The sequence below is a fragment of the Piliocolobus tephrosceles genome, chromosome 20 (genome assembly GCF_002776525.5).
Source record: "Piliocolobus tephrosceles isolate RC106 chromosome 20, ASM277652v3, whole genome shotgun sequence".
Classification (NCBI taxonomy): Eukaryota; Metazoa; Chordata; class Mammalia; order Primates; family Cercopithecidae; genus Piliocolobus; species Piliocolobus tephrosceles.
Window position 1 is genome coordinate 19,223,987 of NC_045453.1, and position 17,810 is coordinate 19,241,796.

The 17,810-nt window shown below is 40.1% G+C and overlaps 1 long non-coding RNA gene across 1 annotated transcript in view; it reads left to right on the top strand.

Moving 5' to 3' along the window:
* Positions 1-17,810, top strand: part of LOC111530036 — a 39,257-nt gene that overhangs the window by 10,077 nt on the left and 11,370 nt on the right. Inside the window, exons 2-3 of the long non-coding RNA XR_002727683.1 lie at positions 5,195-5,457; positions 16,762-17,009. This is a non-coding gene — a long non-coding RNA (uncharacterized LOC111530036). The remainder of the gene's footprint in view (positions 1-5,194; positions 5,458-16,761; positions 17,010-17,810) is intronic.

Below are 17,810 nucleotides of genomic sequence, written 5' to 3' on the forward strand. Positions count from 1 at the left end.
CTGAGGAAATAGAGTAAAGAGAGCAAATAGAACCAGACTATGGAGTAAGTATCATTATATACCTTGGACAAATGGCAGAGCCTACTGTATTCATTTTTAAAAAAAATAAAAAAATGCATCGAGGTTTTAGAAATTAAAAAATTATTCTTGAAATAAAAATCTCAATAGATGGGTTGAATAGCAAAATGGATTGAAGAGTATATCAGCGAACCAGAATATCATGCTAATTCTCCCAGAATTTGCACTCCCAGCAGTGCAAAACAATGAATAGATGGGTAGAATGAACAAAATGTTATGAGATATGAATGACAGACGTAAAAGTTCCACTCTCTACTTAATGTGAATTAGAAGAGAGAAGAAAATTAAGGAAGGAGAATACCTAAAACAAGGCAAAAATTTAAGACAATTTCTTAGAAATTGGAAATACTCATATTGAGAGGAACCAGTGAATATTTACAGAAAGAATGCAAAAAGACTGACACGTAAGTAACTCATGATGAAATTTCAGGACACTAAGGATAAGGAGGAAACTCTGAATGTTTTCAGAGTGAAAAAAATTATGCAGGATGGAATAAGAATAAGATTGATATCAGACATTTGCAACATAGTAAGTAAGAAAACAGAATAACATCTTTAAAGTTTTCTGGTGAAAATACTTGTGAAGTTATGCTTCTTGTTAAAGTGAACTAAATATGGCCTGAGAAGGACTCCTTACTTGTGGACTAACCATAACCTAACTTAATAGACAAGATTGAAAACCTAGCTTAGGAGTATGCATCTGTAACAGTAGCTGAGTCTTGGCCAATCCCAGCAGCCATACTCCAATCACTCATACACTGCTGAGTGTTCAAACTGTGTTCAAATAAGTCAAATGCCAACCTGTAACCAATCCAGCTGTTTCTTTACCTCACTTCCAATTTCTGTGTGTCAGTTTCCTTTTTTTGTCTATAAATTTGTTCTGATCCTGAGGCATCCCTGAAGTATCTCTGAATCTACTGTGGTTCTGGAGGGTGCCCGACTTGTGAATTGTTTTTTCTTCTTGCTCAATTAAACTCCATTAAGTTTAATTTGAAGTGTTCTTTTAACATTCTTTAACCAGCCAAACTGCAAGTGAATGTGAGGACATCATAGACATTTTAAGACACACAAACAGATTCAAAAAGTTTATAATTCACTGTCCACATAGAGTAACCTTTCTCAACAGGGTACCACTGGCATTTGGGGTGGAACAATTCTTCATTGTGTAAGACTGATCCACACATTGCAGGTTGCTTAGTGTCCTTGACCATCATCCATTAAATGCCAGTAGCATTTCTCCTCCCCGTGACAATATACAACAGCCCCACATTTGGAGGGGGTGCTGTATCACCTCTGGTTGAGAAACCACTGTCTAGAAAATATATTCAAAGAGAAAATAAATCCAGGAAGAAAAAAAGGGATATAAGAAGCACAGGGGAGCAAGATAATTGGTAAAATTTACTTTTAAGTCTAAATAAATTATAACAATAAACCTATAATAATAAACTAAAATCTGAGACAACTCAGGATGGAGAGTTATGAAGTCTGCAAAGGAGGTAGGAGAGAGAAGTAAAAGCATGCTAGGAGCCTCATTTTATTTATACAATTAGCTCTGGATGTCAATTAATAATATGCATAACTATGTGTATAAAAATATAAAGATACAGGAACTAAACATATACTTTTCAAGTCATTAGAAGAAAAATTAGTTGGGAAGAAGTAAAAAGCCAGCAGCTAACCGAAGATCAGGGATGAAAAAGAAACACAAGAACAGCATATAAAATAGAAAGCACAAGGTAAATTGGTAGAAAATGTGCAAATATATCAGTAACCACAATAAATATGACTATGTCAAATTCGCTGCTAAAAGACAGAGACTTTTGAATTGAGTTTTAAAAGAGTCAAACCATGTGTTGCTGTATAAGACACAGTAAAACAGAGTAATACAGAAAGATTGAAAATAAAGAGATGGAAAAGGTAACTGGGAAAATGCCAGGAAAAGGAAAGCAAGTGGTACAAGCAATCTTACCATTTGACAAAATGGATTTTAAGGCAAAAATAATCATTGTTACTCAAAAAGACAAAAAGTAATATTTCATAGTGATAATATACTCAATCTACTAATCAATTTAGCCTTATGCTTATGTGTGCCTAGTAACATAGAATTGAAATGTGTAATACAAAAACTGAGAATTATAAGGAGAAAACAAATCCATGGCTTCGTGGGAAACTTTGCCTTTAGAAATCTACCGAACAAGTAGTCAAAAATCAAGTAAGAAACATAAAGATCTAGTACCATAATCAACAAGGTTTTATTATTACTATTTATTTATTTATTACTATTTTATTTCTTTTATTTACTATTTTATTTTATTTATTACTATTGTTCTATCACCCAGGCTGGAGTGCAGTTGGTGCCATCTCAGCTCACTGCAGCCTCAACTTCCCAGGCTCCAGCGATCCTCCCATCACAGCCTCCCAAGTAGCTGGGACCACAAGTATACACCACCATGCCTGGCTAATTTTTGTATTTTTGGTAGAAATGGGGTTTCACCATGTTGCCTGGGCTGGGCTCAAACTCCTGAACTCAAGCAATTTACCCACCTCGGCCTCCCAAAGTGCTGAAATCACAAACATGAGCCACTGCAGCCAGCACACCAAGTTTAATCAAATAAATTTATATAGAGATAAATGTTTGCCCTTTTCAAACACACATGATAACTTTACAAAAATTGTCCTGACTTGAAATAATAGCTTTTTTTCCTTTTAGCCTTTTCTTTCCCCTTTTCTCTCCAATTATACAACCTGCTTCTCCTCTTCCCAGGTAACGCTGCTAGCAGAGTGACTGTATCCATCTATATCTTTCTTCATGCTCATAAAATCATATCTAAATATATACATATATATGTAAATTTCTCTTCCTATAGCTTACAAAAATAGAACCATAGTTTATAAATTTCTCTGCATCTTTCAGAAATAGAAGATGGAGGTGCTCTCAAGTCAGTCGACAGAGGTTTAAGTTATTCTTGTTAAATGGCTGCATTATGTCATGATATAAATGTATTGCAATTTACTCAATAATTCTTCTATCTATGGGCATTCACATTGTTTTCAGGTTTTTTCCCCCAATTGCAATCATGATGACTGTTGTTGGGAGCATCCATATACACATATATTCTGGTGTTTTTATTTCTATGGGATGAATTCCCATGCGTGGGATTGCCGGGTAAAAGAATGTGTGGAGTTGTTTTCTTTTGATATATGCTGCCAGATTGCTCGCCAACAAGGTCACAGCTGCTGGCGATGTGGTGAAGAGCATCCCTTTCCAGCCTGTAGTAGGTGTTATCATGTTCCCAATTTGCTAGTCTGATGTGAGTAAAGTGATAACTGATTGTTGTATAATTTACATTTCCTTAACTCTTAGGGAGACTGAACATCTTTTTACATTTATTTGACATTTGGACTTGTTCTTCCGGGAATTGCCTAAGACAGCTTTTGATTATTTTTATTCTGATACCATTTTTATTCTGATACGCACATAGGTATTAACCCTTTATCTGCCATCTGATTTGCAGATAGATGGAAAGATCTCATCAAGTACTAGGTTGATATAATGTCATGTTTTCTTCTAAAATTATAATGGTTTGATTTTTTAGATTTAAGTCTTTAATTCATCTGGATGCATTAGAGTAAATAAAATGTTATGTAAATTAACTTTGTATATTTATTTTTACTTCTTAATGTGTCTACTAGAAAAATTTTAGGCCAGGCATGGTGCCTCATGCCTGTAATCTTAGCACTTTGTGAGGCTGAGGTGGGAGGATTGCTTGAGCCCAGGAGTTGGAGACAAGCCTGGACAACATAGTGAGGCCCCATCTTTAAAAAAAACTTTTTTAAAAATTAACTAGGCATGGCGATGCATGCCTGTGGTCCCAGCTACATGGGAGGCCGAGGCAGGAGGATCGCTTGATATTGGAAGTTTGAGGCTACAGTGAGCCATGTTAGAGACACAGCACTCTAACTTGGGTGACAGAATAAGAGCATGTCTAAAAAAAAAAGACATTTTAATTACATGCATAGCTTACATTATATTTCTATTGGACAGCTCTATTTCAGATTATCAGTTGTGCCAGAGCTATTTCTTAAACATTTTTGCTGTCTTTCACTTATCTTTTATCTGCCTCGTGAGAGGTATATCTATTTTATTTCTCATAGTAGACATCTGTCTTATTCATCACTTCCCATCATCTTTGAATAGCCTTTTTCTCTTGGGGGAAATTCACAATCATGAGTTTCACCTCTCCAGGGTAGGAGTTAGACCTCAAATTCCCAGTCTCTCTCACAGTTAAGATGTGCATATTTGACGTTTGTGGAAAGAATTGGAAGTCGGTTACATGAGGGATCAGGTTCTGCATGGAGTGTTTATTTCCATAGGCCCAGGTGGCACATGCAACCAGCTTTGATGGTGGCAGCTCCAGAAGAGGTTGCAAGGTCAAGGCCCTGCCTTTGGCGGATAGTGATAGCAGTGGCAGTTTCTTTATCAGGCCAGCATTGGGTATGCTTTGGGCACTGCTTAACCTTGAATCTGACTTTTCAGCCCTCCCAATAATACTGTGAGCTACTTGGCCAGGCGTGGTAGTTCACTCCTATAATCCCAGCATTTTGGGAGGCTGAGGTGGGTGGATCACTTGAGGTCAGGAGTTTGAGACCAGCCTGACCAACATGGTGAAGCCCACAAAAATTAGCCAGGCATGGTAATGTGTGCCTGTAGTCCCAGCTACTCGGGTGGCTGAAGCAGGAGAATCGCTTGAACCTGGGAGGCAGAGGCTTGCAGTGAGCTGAAATCAGGCCACTGTACTCTAGCCTGGGCAACAGAGCGAAACTCCTTCTCAAAAAAAAAACAAAACAAAACAAAAAACAAACAAAAAAAAAATACTGTGAGCTACTCAATATCTTTTTAATAAACTTGCTTTCTGCTTAATCATCCAAATCAGCTTCTGTTGCTGGCAATATAGAATCCTGACTGATACACTGGGATTTTTTTTCCTTAAAGACATAAATTTTGGATTTATTTCTTCCTGCTATTTCCCCCTACTATTTCTAAAATATTATCTTCCATCTTAATGAGTTTCCTCTTCCCCTAGCTTATTTTCTTGTCTTTTTTCTATTTCTCAAGAATATTGTTTTAGCCTGGATTCTCCAGAAAACAGAGCCTTTGGCAAGTTTGTATGCTAACAACTTGCTGGGGAGTGCAACCTTGGAGAAACCAGATTGAGAGAAAAATGAGGCAAGAAGAAGAAGTGCAAAGATAAGAGGCATTACTGAGAGGACCCAAGTTTTGTAATTAATGGAGGTAACTGCTTGGACTCACAGTACATCTTCAGATCTTCAGAGAAGTTGTATGAACTCCCTGTCTTGGAACATCCTCAGGAGGAGAAAGTGAGTAGAATTTAACCATGGCTCCTTCCTGTCTTTTGTCTCATCCCCTGTGGCTCAAAGTCTCCCCCATAGGGCATTAACCCTCCATCCTGTCTTTTGTCTCATCCCCTGTGGCTCAAAGTCTCCCCCATAGGGCATTAACCCTCCAGCACATTCAGGCTGTATTACCTGATCTTTCCAGACAGCAGCTGGGGAAGCCAGAGCCTTCAAGACCAATCTAGCTAGTGCAGGTAGTAGCTTGTCTCTCCTTTTCTGACAGTGCCACTGTGGGGATCCTCCATCTATAGTGTAGTCAATGGCAGAGGCATTGACCTGGCTCCATGACCAGGTACTAGCTTGCTGTCCCCTGTAGATCTCTTCTATCTAGGATTGAAGGCAAGGGGTTTAGGCCTGAGGTTGGTGAGTATGGGGCTTAGGGAAAAGATACCACAGAGAGATCTAGGGCAGTGCATACCAAATCTGGTACATTCCACTTTGCACTATTCAGACCTACTTTCACCCTCTTATATCTTGAGCACATACAAGAACGATGCCTTCCTTTTGTCCCCTAGGGGAGAGATGCAAGTCAGTCCTCCAAGGTTGTGACTTGTTGCAGTTCCTGGCAATTTTAGAGGGCTGGCAAACCAAGTACAGTTTTTGCTACTGTAACCTGTTCCAGGATAGTAATTCCAATTCATTGTCTTCCTCCTCTGCTACCCATTCTGGATTTCCCTCCCTCTTGGCTATCATTCAACTGAAATGGGTTGCTTCCTGCTGGAGTGACTCAGACCTTCCTCCTCAAGGGATCTGAGGGATCTGAACCCTTGCTCTTGTCTAACTGTAGTTGCTGCAAGGGATTTAGGACTGTCCTTTGCATGGAAGTCCTAAGAGATGCCCAGGGATTCCCTGGATTCTCACTGTGTAGCAGCTACCCTAGCTCCTCATGTTGTAGGGTGGATTATCCCAGGGTTGATTATCTCAGCAGGTAAAACCATCCTTTCTTTATCTGCTAGTCAACTGGCATGAATTGCCAAAATGGCCCCAAATGGCCAGCTGGTTTGAGAGAGGCGAATCTTACTTCCAATCCTGTGCTCCTGGGGATATCACACCGTATATTGACCATTAATTCAGTGTATGTACCATATTCTGGAGGAAATCACCTCATCCCCAAAAGGTGTTGTCTCCAAGCTGGTACCTTAACTAAACCTTGGAGAGGCCATTTCTGTCAGTCTGATTGCTTTTGGGTGATGATGTATAGCCTTGCTACTTAAAGTTTGTGTGTGTGTGTGTGTGTGTGTAGGGGATCAGTAGCAGCAGAAGAACCTGGGAGCATTTTAGAAGTGCAAATTCTTGACCAGGTGTGGTGGCTTATACCTGTAATCCCAGCACTTTGGAGGCCAAGGCAGGAAGATCACTCAAGCTCAGAGTTCAAGACCAGCCTGCACAACATAGTAAGGTCCTGCCTCTACAAAAACAAAAAAATTAGCCAGGCTCAGTGGTGTGCACCTGCAGTTAGCCAAGCCATTATTGCAACACTGCACTCTATCCTGGGTGACAGAGCAAGACCCTGTCTTAAAAAAATTGCAAATTCTCAGGTTCCCCTCCAGATCTACTGAAACAGAATCTGCATTTTGACAAGATTCCTAGGTGATCTGTATGCACATTAAAGTTTGATACCTGGTTTATATGTTAAGATGTATGTGATGTTCACTGAAGCAGGGTAATGGTTGATGTCAGAGGAGGAAGCATGGGGTATAGGGTTGCTATGGATCTGTAGCAATACATAAACTGAATCATATACAAGTATTAAGTTCATTTATTGACAGAGTCACTTAAGTCTATACAAATTCCATTGACTGCAGCTTTTTCTGTCTTCCATTAGCTTTTGAATGACGAAGTCTCCTTTCCATTGTTTTCCAGATAATTTGTGATTTTATTTTTTATTTCCTTTGATCCAAGGGTTACCTAACACTGTATTTCTTACACTTAATTTCCAAATCATTAGCATATTTTGGTAATATTTTAAATTATTTACTTCTCTTTTTATTGGATGATGAATGGAAAAGATAGCCTATAAAATATCTAATTTATTTAATTTTTCAAGATTTTCCTTATGACCAAATAGAAGATAAATTTTGGTAAATACTCCATGTGTGTATAAAAATCTATATTCTGTAGTTGAAGAAATACTTATTTGAGTTGCTGGTTCTATTTTTAATCCTTCTATGCATCCATTTTTCCTACTAGAGCTACTGATTTTGAAACAGACATGTTGAAGTCTCCCATCGAAATTGTATTTTTATGAGGCTCTCTTTATAATTCTAATACTTTTTCTTTCTGTATTTATTTGTTATGTCGTTTGGTGCATAAAGTTTTATGCTCATTAAGTCCTCTTCATAAATTTTGTAGTAATAATATCCCTCTTTATCCAGTTTGGAATTTTATTCTTTTTTTTTTTTTTTGAGACGGAGTCTTGCTCTGTCGCCGGAGCTGGAGTGCAGTGGCCGGATCTCAGCTCACTGCAAGCTCCACCTCCCTGGTTTACGCCATTCTCCTGCCTCAGCCTCCCGAGTAGCTGGGACTACAGGTGCCCACCACCTCGCCCGGCTAGTTTTTTGTATTTTTAGTAGAGACGGGGTTTCACCGTGTTAGCCAGGATGGTCTCGATCTCCTGACCTCGTGATCCGCCCGTCCCGGCCTCCCAAAGTGCTGGGATTACAGGCTTGAGCCACCGCGCCCGGCCTGGAATTTTATTCTTAAAATCCAACCCATGTGATGTGGATATTGCTACTCAAATTCTTTGTTTCCAGATCAAAACTAATTTTTGGATCCTGTCACACTGACTAAGCAAGAATATCAGTTGTGGCCTCGAGACCTGCTGCATTGGCAGGGTTGGTAGTGTCTCCCTCTAACCTCCCTTTTAAGTTTCTCCCAGGAAAGATGCCCATGGGAATCCTGGAGTTGTAGCTCCTGGAACCTAAATGAAAAAGTGCTCTGTGTGGCAAAGGAGCAGACTGTAGTGGACACTTGGTGTACTGCCCAGATTCCCCCTCAAGAGTGAAGGACTGGCCGGGCGCGGTGGCTCAAGCCTCTAATCCCAGCACTTTGGGAGGCCGAGACGGGCGGACCACGAGGTCAGGAGATCAAGACCATCCTGGCTAACACGGTGAAACCCCGTCTCTACTAAAAAAACACAGAAAAACTAGCTGGGCGTGGCGGCGGGCGCCTGTAGTCCCAGCTACTGGGGAGGCTGAGGTAGGAGAATGGCGTGAACCCAGGAGGCGGAGCTTGCAGTGAGCTGAGATCTGGCCACTGCACTCCAGCCTGGGTAACAGAGAGAGACTCCGTCTCAAAAAAAAAAAAAAAAAAAAAAGAGTGAGGGACTTATTTCTATAGCTGCTGGCAGTGTTGTCAGCAAATAACCATCAGATATCAGTGCTCTTCAGGAAGTGCCTGGGTTGAAGAGTCCTGGCTCACCCAAGGTCATGCCCTCTCCCAAGGCAGTTCATGCCTTATTACTGGTGGACATAAAGGCACAAAGGCCCAGCTCCCCTCACTCCAACTTGGGACAACCCTGAAGTGCCTTTACAGCTTCAAAGCTCCTCAAGGAGATGGCTACTGCTGTTACTGAATCTGTATCTGTATCACAGTCCACTTCCTCACTTTGCCTAATCCTTCTTCCTTCCCTTTCCAAGATGTTGATCCCAAGAGCTCTCCTTAGTAAATTTCCTGCATGCACATATCTGAGTCTTCCTTCTACGGAAGCCAGTTTATGACAATAGGAGGTTGTCCTTATTCTTAGGGGATGTATACTTAAGAGTGAAGTGTCATAACATGGGTAACTTATTTTCAAATTATTCAGGAAAATGTGTATGCATATATGTATAAAAAGGAGACAAAGAGATAAAGCAAGTGTGGTAGCATCTTAACAACCGGTGAATCTGGATGATTCATATATGGATGTTTATTGTAGCATTCTTCTGCCTTTTCTGAGGATTTGACATTTACAAAATATCAAGGTGAAAACAAAATCCCTTTCCTCTATTTTTTTTTTTTTTTTTTTTGAGACGGAGTCTTGCTCTGTCGCCCAGGCTGGAGTGCGGTGGCTGGATCTCAGCTCACTGCAAGCTCCGCCTCCTGGGTTCACGCCATTCTCCTGCCTCAGCCTCTGGAGTAGCTGGGACTACAGGCGCCCGCCACCTCACCCGGCTAGTTTTTTGTATTTTTAGTAGAGACGGGGTTTCACCGTGTTAGCCAGGATGGTCTCGATCTCCTGACCTCGTGATCCGCCCGTCTCGGCCTCCCAAAGTGCTGGGATTACAGGCTTGAGCCACCGTGCCCGGCCCCTTTCCTCTATTTTTAATAGGTGTTTCAGTGGGAACAAAATTAGGCTTGTATATTCAATCTGTATCTTTACCTGGGACCTCTTCATTATTTTTAAACCTTTGTTTTGCTTTTCTAATACAATTACTGAAATCTGTACAGTCATACCTTGTTTTGCTGCACTTTCCAGGTATTGTGTTTTTACAAACTGAAGAATTGTGGCAACTCTGCATACAGCAACTCCACCATTTTTTCTAACAACATGTCCTCACTTCATGTCTCTGTGTCACATTTTGGTAATTCTCACAATATTTCAAACTTTTTCATGATGATTTTATCTGTTATGGCGATTTGTGATCAGTAACCTCTGATGTTACTATTTTAATTGTTTTGGGGTATGAACATGCCCATATGACAGTGAACTTGATCGATAAATACTGTATGTGTTCTGAATGCTCCACTTACCAGCCATCCCCTTATCCCTCTACTTCTCCTTGGGCCTCCCTATTCCCTGAGACACAGAATATTGAAATTACGCCAATTAATGACCCTACAATGGCTTCTATGTGTTCAAGTGAAAGGAAGTGTTGCACATATCTCATTTTAAATCAAAGGCTAGAAATGATCTCCACAAGCACAGGTAACTAAAGCAAAAATGGACAAATGGGATCACATTAAGTTAAAAGTCTTCTGCCCAGGAAAAGAAACAACAACATGAAGAGACAACCCAAAGAATGGGTGAAAATACTTGCAAACTATCCATATGACAAGGGATCAATAACCAAAATATATAAAGAGCTCAAACAACTCTATAGGAAAAAAATCCAATAATCCAATTTAAAAATGGGCAAAAGATCTGAATAAACATTTCTCAAAAGAGGACATACAAGTGGCAAACAGGTGTGTGAAAAGGTTCTCAACATCACTGATCCTCAGAGAAATGCAAATCAAAACTACAATGAAACATCATCTCACCCCAGTTAAAATGGCATTTATCCAAAAGACAGACAATAACAGGTGCTGGTGAGGATGTGGAAAAATGAGAACCCTCATACACTGTTGGTGGGAATGTAAATTAGTACAATCACTATGGAGAACAATTTAGAGGTTCCTCAAAACACTAAAAATAGAGCTACCATATGATCCAGCAATCCCACTGCCAGGTATATACACAAAATAATGGAAATCAGTATATTGAAGAGATATCTGCATTCCCATATTTGTTGAAGCACTATTCACAATAGCCAAGATTTAGAAACAACCTAAGTGTCCATCAGCAGATGAACGGATAAAGAAAATGTGGTTGATTTATACAATGAAGTACTATTCAGTCATAAAAATGAACGAGATCCTGTCATTTGCAATGACATAGATGGAACTGGCAGTCAGTATGTTAAGTGAAATAAGCCAGGAACAGAAAGACAAACTTGGCATGTTCTCACTTATTTGTGGGAGCTAAAAATTAAAACAATTGAACTCATGGAGATAGACAGTTGAGTGATGGTTACCAGAGGCTGGGAAGGGTAATTGGGAGAGGGATAGGGGAGTGAGGATGGTTAATGGGTCAAAAAAAAAAAAAAAAATAGAAAGAATGAGTAACACCTAATATTTGACAGCACAACAGGGTGACGAAAGTCAATAATAATTTAATTATACATTTAAAAGTAACTAAAAGAGTATAATTGGGTTGTTTATAACACAAAGGAAAAGTGCTTGAGGTGATGGATACCTGGTTTACCCTGATGTGATTATTACACATTGTTTGCTGGTATAAAAATATCTTACGCAGCCCATAAATATACACAACTACTATGTCTCCACAAAAATTAAAAATTAAAATTAAAAAAAGAGAAGTGATTAAGCTTAATGAGGGAGGCATGTTGAAAGCCAAGATAGGTCAAAAGCTAGACGTCTTGTGCCAAACAGCCAAGTGGTGAATGCAAAGAAAAACTTCTTCAAGGAAATTCAAAGTGCTACTTCAGAACACATGAATGATAAGAAAACAAAAGAGCCTTAATGCTGATAAAGAGAAAGTTTGAGTGGTCTGGATAGAAGATCAAACCAGCTGCAATATTCCCATAAAACAAAACTGAATCCAGAGCAAGCCCCTAACTCTCTTCAATTCTATGAAGACAGAGAGGTGAAGAAGCTGCAGAAAAGAAGTCTGAAGATACCAGAGGTTGGTGTATGAGAGTTAAGGAAAGAAGGAAGTGCTGATGGAGAAGCTGCAGCAAGTTCTCCAGAAGATCTAGCTAAGATCATTGATGAAGGCGGCTACACCAAAAAACAAATCTTCAATGTAGGCGAAATACCCTTCTATTGGGAGATGATGCCATTAAGGACTTTCACAGATAGAAGTCAACGCTTGGCTTCAAAGCTTCAAATGATAGGCTGACTCTTGTTAGGAGCTAAGGTAGTTGGTGACTTTAAGTTGAAGCCAATGCATATTTCCCATTCCTGAAGTCTTAGAGTCCCTTAGAATTATGTTACATCCATTCGGCCTGTGCTCCATAAATGTAACAACAAAGCCTGGATGACAGCACATCTGTTTATAGCAAGGTTTACTGATTATTTTAAGCCCACTGTTGAGAACTCTGCTCAGAATAAAAAAGATTCCTTTCAAAATATTACTGCTCATAGACAAAGCACCAGGTTACCCAGAAACTCTGATGAAGATGTACAAGGTGACAAATGTTTCCATGCCTGCTAACACAATATCCATTCTGTAACCCACGGATCAAAGAGTAACTTTGACTTTCAAATCTTATTATTTAAGAAATACATTTTGTAAGGCTATAGCTACCATAAATAGTAATTCCTCTGATGAGTCTGGGAAAAATACATTGAAAACTTCCTAGAAAGAACTTACTATTCTAGATTACATCAAGAATGCTTGTGATTCAGGAGAAGAGGTCAAAATATCAACATTAATAAGAGTTTGGAAGAAGTTGATTCCAACTTCTTCGGATAACTTTGAGAGACTCAAGGCTTCAGTGGAGGAAGTAACTGCAGATGTGATAGAAATAGCAAGAAAACTAGAATTAGAAGTGGAACCTGAAGGTGTGCCTGAATTGCTGCGATCTCATGAGAAAATTTTAATGAGTGTGTAGTTAGTTCTTATGACTGCTCAAAGAAAGCAATTTATTGAGATGGCAACTATTTCTGGTGAAGAGTCTATGAACATCGTTAAATTGACAACAAAGGATTTAGAATATTACATACATTTAGTTGACAAAGCAACTGCAGAGTTTGAGAGGACTGACTCCAATTTTGAAAGTTCTACTGTGGGATAAATGCTATCAAACAGCATCACATGCTACAAAGAAAGCTTTCGTGAAAGGAAGAGTTGATTGATGCAGCCAACTTTATTGTTGTTTTATTTTAAGAAATTGCCACAGCCACCCCAAACTTCAGCAAACTACCACTCGGATGAGTCAGTAGCCATCAACACTGAGGTTAAGACCCTCTGCCAGCAAAAAGATTATGACTCACTCAAAGCTCAGATGATCATCAACATTTTTTAGCAATAAAGTATTTTAAAATTAAGGTATGTACATTTATAGACAGAATGCTATTGCACACTTAATAGATGACAGTATAGAGGAAATACAACTTTTATATGCACTGGGAAACCAAAAAAATTCATATGACTCACTTTATTGCAATATTAGCTTTATGGTAGTGGTCTGATACTGAAGTTGCATTATCTCTGAGATATGTCTGTATATCTTGCTTTGAATTCTTCTTCTGTTACAGTTCATAGATTTTTTATTTTTTGTGCCCTCATTGTTATTCATTAGAAATAATTTATAATTTCTACTTTAATTTTTCTTTTGAACCCAATAGATAGTTAAAAGAGTAGGTTTTGAATATTCATGTCTATAGGGGTTTTGTTGGTAATGAGGTTTTTGTTTGCTTGGTTATTCTGTGGCGATTTCTAGTTTTATTGCATTGTGGTCTGTGAACATATTTCTGCCATTTAGAATATAGTGAAATTTCCTCTGAGAATTCTGTGGAGATGGTTGTTGAATACATCTGTGCTGCCTTCATCCTTCAATTTAAAACCAGCTACTGAACCTTTTGTGAGCCAAGCAGTTTCTGGGGTTTAGAGATGTAGTGCATCTCTGGGATCCAGAAGAAGGGAGTTGGCAGAGCAACTTTCTGCTTCTGAGCCCCAGGACAGCCCGGAGACTGGAGGTTCAGAGTCCAGGAGTAATGGCCAAAAGAAAAGTGAAATCGGGAACACTTGACCTACGGAAATCCAAGGACCTCCCAAGGGAGAGGCTGCAGCTGCCCCCGTGAGCATTCTTTGGGCTCATTGCTCCAGCTCACACAAAGCTATAGGGGAAAACAAAAGTGCTAAATCCTCTCCTCACTGGGAAAATGCCAGTCTTTGCAGCTGAAGAGACTAGAGGGCAGAGGGAGACCTTTTGGGACCGACCACTTGCCAGCGGACCCAGCAAGTCAAAGACTGCTGCACCATCCATTACTCGAGAGACTGGCCTTGCTCTAGATCCCCAGCAGCTGAACATGGGCCCCAGTGGGTCAGCAAAGGAAAATACCAACCCATCCTGGGGGATCCAGAAGTAAGAAAGGGAAAGAACCAGCATATTGCAGAGAACAACAGCTACAAACCTACTGGGGGAGAGAGAGGATAGCCTGAACCAAAAACAATGGTGACAACAACACGTAAGGAGCCACAAATACAGTGTGCATAAACATACGCACATATACACACACATGCATGCACACACATGCCCACACACATGCGCACACATGCATGCACACACATGCACACACGCATGCACACACGCATGCACACACGCACACACACATGCACACACATACACATGGCACACACGGACACACATGCACACGCAGACGCACACACATGTACACACAAGCACACACACGTGCATGCACACACACGCACACACACATGCACACACACACGTTCTGGATCTAAAGAATCTCATTTTCAGACAAAAAATTTCAAGAGATGAATCAAAGGATTGCAGAGTCACTGTTGAAACCTGACCTAGAATGCCAAATGGAGAAATGAAACAAAACAAATCAAAAATGCAGAGAGAGGAAAATTATGAGGTGAAATAAACAGAGTTTGAGGAAATGCTGCAGGCAATCAAATACTTGCATATTTGGATTATTCTGTGTTGGAATTATTATTATTAGGATAATGGAAATTTGTAAAATGAAGCAGATGGAAGACAGGCAATAATTAAACAAATAATAGAGGAAATTGTCCTTGAAAATTTTCCAATAAAGACTTGATCTGCTGATTTGAAGGACCCAGTGAATTCCAAACAGAACTTACACAAAATAATACTCATCTTTAGCCATGTCCTGAAAACAATGACTGAAATCTCAAGTGTTAATATAAAAGCTTATTCATTTCTAGAGAGGGAAAATAAATAACTTACAAAGAAACAATGAGATGGCATGTGACTTCTCATCTGCATCCCTGGAAGCAAACTATGCTGTAAGTATATCTACAGATTTCTGAGAGAAGAGGAATCCTAAGAGAAAGACTAATGGTAATGCCAGACTGTAAGTCCTGAAGGACTCAGCCAGTATTTAGGGAAGGGGCAGAAGAAGATGGAGAATAAAAGTGTTTCAATATCTTTGCAGGTTGAGGAGATATAAAAATATTACAAATAGGTAACTTTAATGTGGGGAAATAGATGCTTTTCTCATATAATGGAGGATTATATAATTGCAATTGTGTATTTTATTCTGAATGTGAAAAAAAATAAAAATAACCACTCATGGCCTGGAAAAGTATAGGGCTTCTCTAAGAAACCTGTAAGAATCTACAAGAAAATCTAAAAGAAAAAGATCTACAAGAAAATAAAAATCGAATAAATGGCCATGTTACCAAGCCATCAAAAACAAGAAAAAGAGAGAAAGGACAAAGTAAAATAAATAATGAACCTGAGTTAAAATGGAAGAAATAAAATAAATTATATCCAGGTTTACACAAACCTCAAATGAGCTGAATTCTCACATTAAAACTCAAAGTTTGTTAAACAGGATTGAAGAACAAAAACCAGCCATATGCTATTGTTAGAAATACTATATCAGTCAGAACTGGTGTAACAGAAACCTAACTTACAGTGGTTTAAATATGTAAGAAATTTAATTTTCCTTGCAGCAGAGAGCTGCTGATATAGGCAGCTGCTCAGAAAACCTCTACCCTCTTCCAGCTTCCCTCACCCTCAGCACCTCTGCTGGGCTTGGTAGCTTACCTGGTGGTGTGACCCCAACCTTCATTCCTAAGCGATCTGAGCCCTTCTTGGTCACCATGCCTCTCATGTATGAAGCCATGATGGATGTACGTGTCCATTTACCATCAAAACTGGGCACCTGATCCATATACCAAGCTCAGGCTCCTTCCTCTTCTGTGGGCTGGTCATAAAGGACCCATCTCTCCGCCCCATGCGTATGATGGCCCTTCTTGGCCATCAGTATGAGCCAAGAGCAAAGGCAACAGGTGGATGAGATGGGGGTCTGGTTACCTGCTCACGCAGCTCGCTTATGCCATCTGGTCCTCCTTCTGCTCAATCCTCCATGTCCCACTTCTGTCCTGGCATGCTGCTGGGCCCACCTGATCTTACGACTTAGACGATCTGACAAATATCTGACTCATTGTGTAAAGTTCTGGCTGTACAATCGTTTGCTCTCCCGTGATCAGGTGTTCCCTCCCTCTGGGGCCAAGTAACCCTTAGGAGCTTGTGATGGTTAATTTTAGGTGTCAACTGGACTGGATTAAGGAATAGCTAGATAATTTGTAAAGCATCACTTCTGGGTGTGTCTGTGAGGGTGTTTCCAGAGGACGCTGGCCTGGGACTTGGCAGACTGAGAGGAAGAGATCTGCTGTCATTGTGGGCAGTCACCATCCAATCAACTGGCACCCAGATAGAACAAAAAAGGCAGAAAAACAAAACAATTCTCTCTCTCCTCCCGCCCTTCCTCTTTCTCCTGGAGCTGGAACACACTTTTTTCTCCTGCCTTTGGACACCGGAACTGTAGGTTCTCCAGGCTTTCCAGCCTCTGGACTTAACACCAGTCTCTGGACTTACAACAGAAGGCCCTGGATTCTGAAGCCTTTGGCCTCAGACTGAGAATTATACCAGCAATTTCCTGGTTCTGAGGTTTTTGGGCAGCCATGCTACCAGCATCCCAGTGTTTCCAGGAGAAGGCCTGTTGTGGGACTTCTCAGCTTCCATGAGCATGTGAGCCAATTCTCCTAATACATCTATCTCTTTCTAGATTGATTTATTGATCTAGAAAGACTGAACCTATTGATTCTGTCTCTCTGGAGAACTCTAATACACAGCTATTTATCAAAGAGTGTGTAATTCTCTGATGCAGATGACATGACTTGCTCCAGAACGCTGGGGATCTGAATTGTGATTTTCCCAGTGAGACTTGCCATATATTTTATTCAATGTCTTTTCTGGCCACCAATATCTCTAATACTATAGGGCCTGCTAGGTCGTGTGGCCAAAGCTTCAAGGATACTTGCTTTGCAGCCTGGACCTGCTGCAGAGCTCTTGTCTGCTCTTGGTGTCTCTCAAAAGCAGCAGCCTTTCCTTTTACCAGATACTTGGATCAGAACAGTATTCTCATGTTTGGAACATGCTGCCTCTAGAACCCAAAGAAGTCTATAGGTATGGCACTTTCTTCTTGGTGGTGGTGGGAGATGAAAGATAAAAAAGTTTTGCCCTTACTTTTGAGGGAATGTTCTAGCATGCTTCAGAACGTTGGAACTCAACTTTGTAACCTATTTGGAAGTCCTTGTACTTTTGAAGGGTTTAGTCTTGTACTCTCTGAAGTGCTTGTGTTGTACCAAGGCCTCTATGTTCTATTCACTTCGCCTAGTCCAATTAGCATATGTCATCGATAGAGGGGACCAGTGTGATGTTCTGTGGATGTCCAGCCAGTTCAGGTCTTTTCATATTGTGTCATGATAGCACCAAAGAGTTGAGATAACCCTTGGGAAAGATCGTACATGTGTACTGTTGTCCACTCCA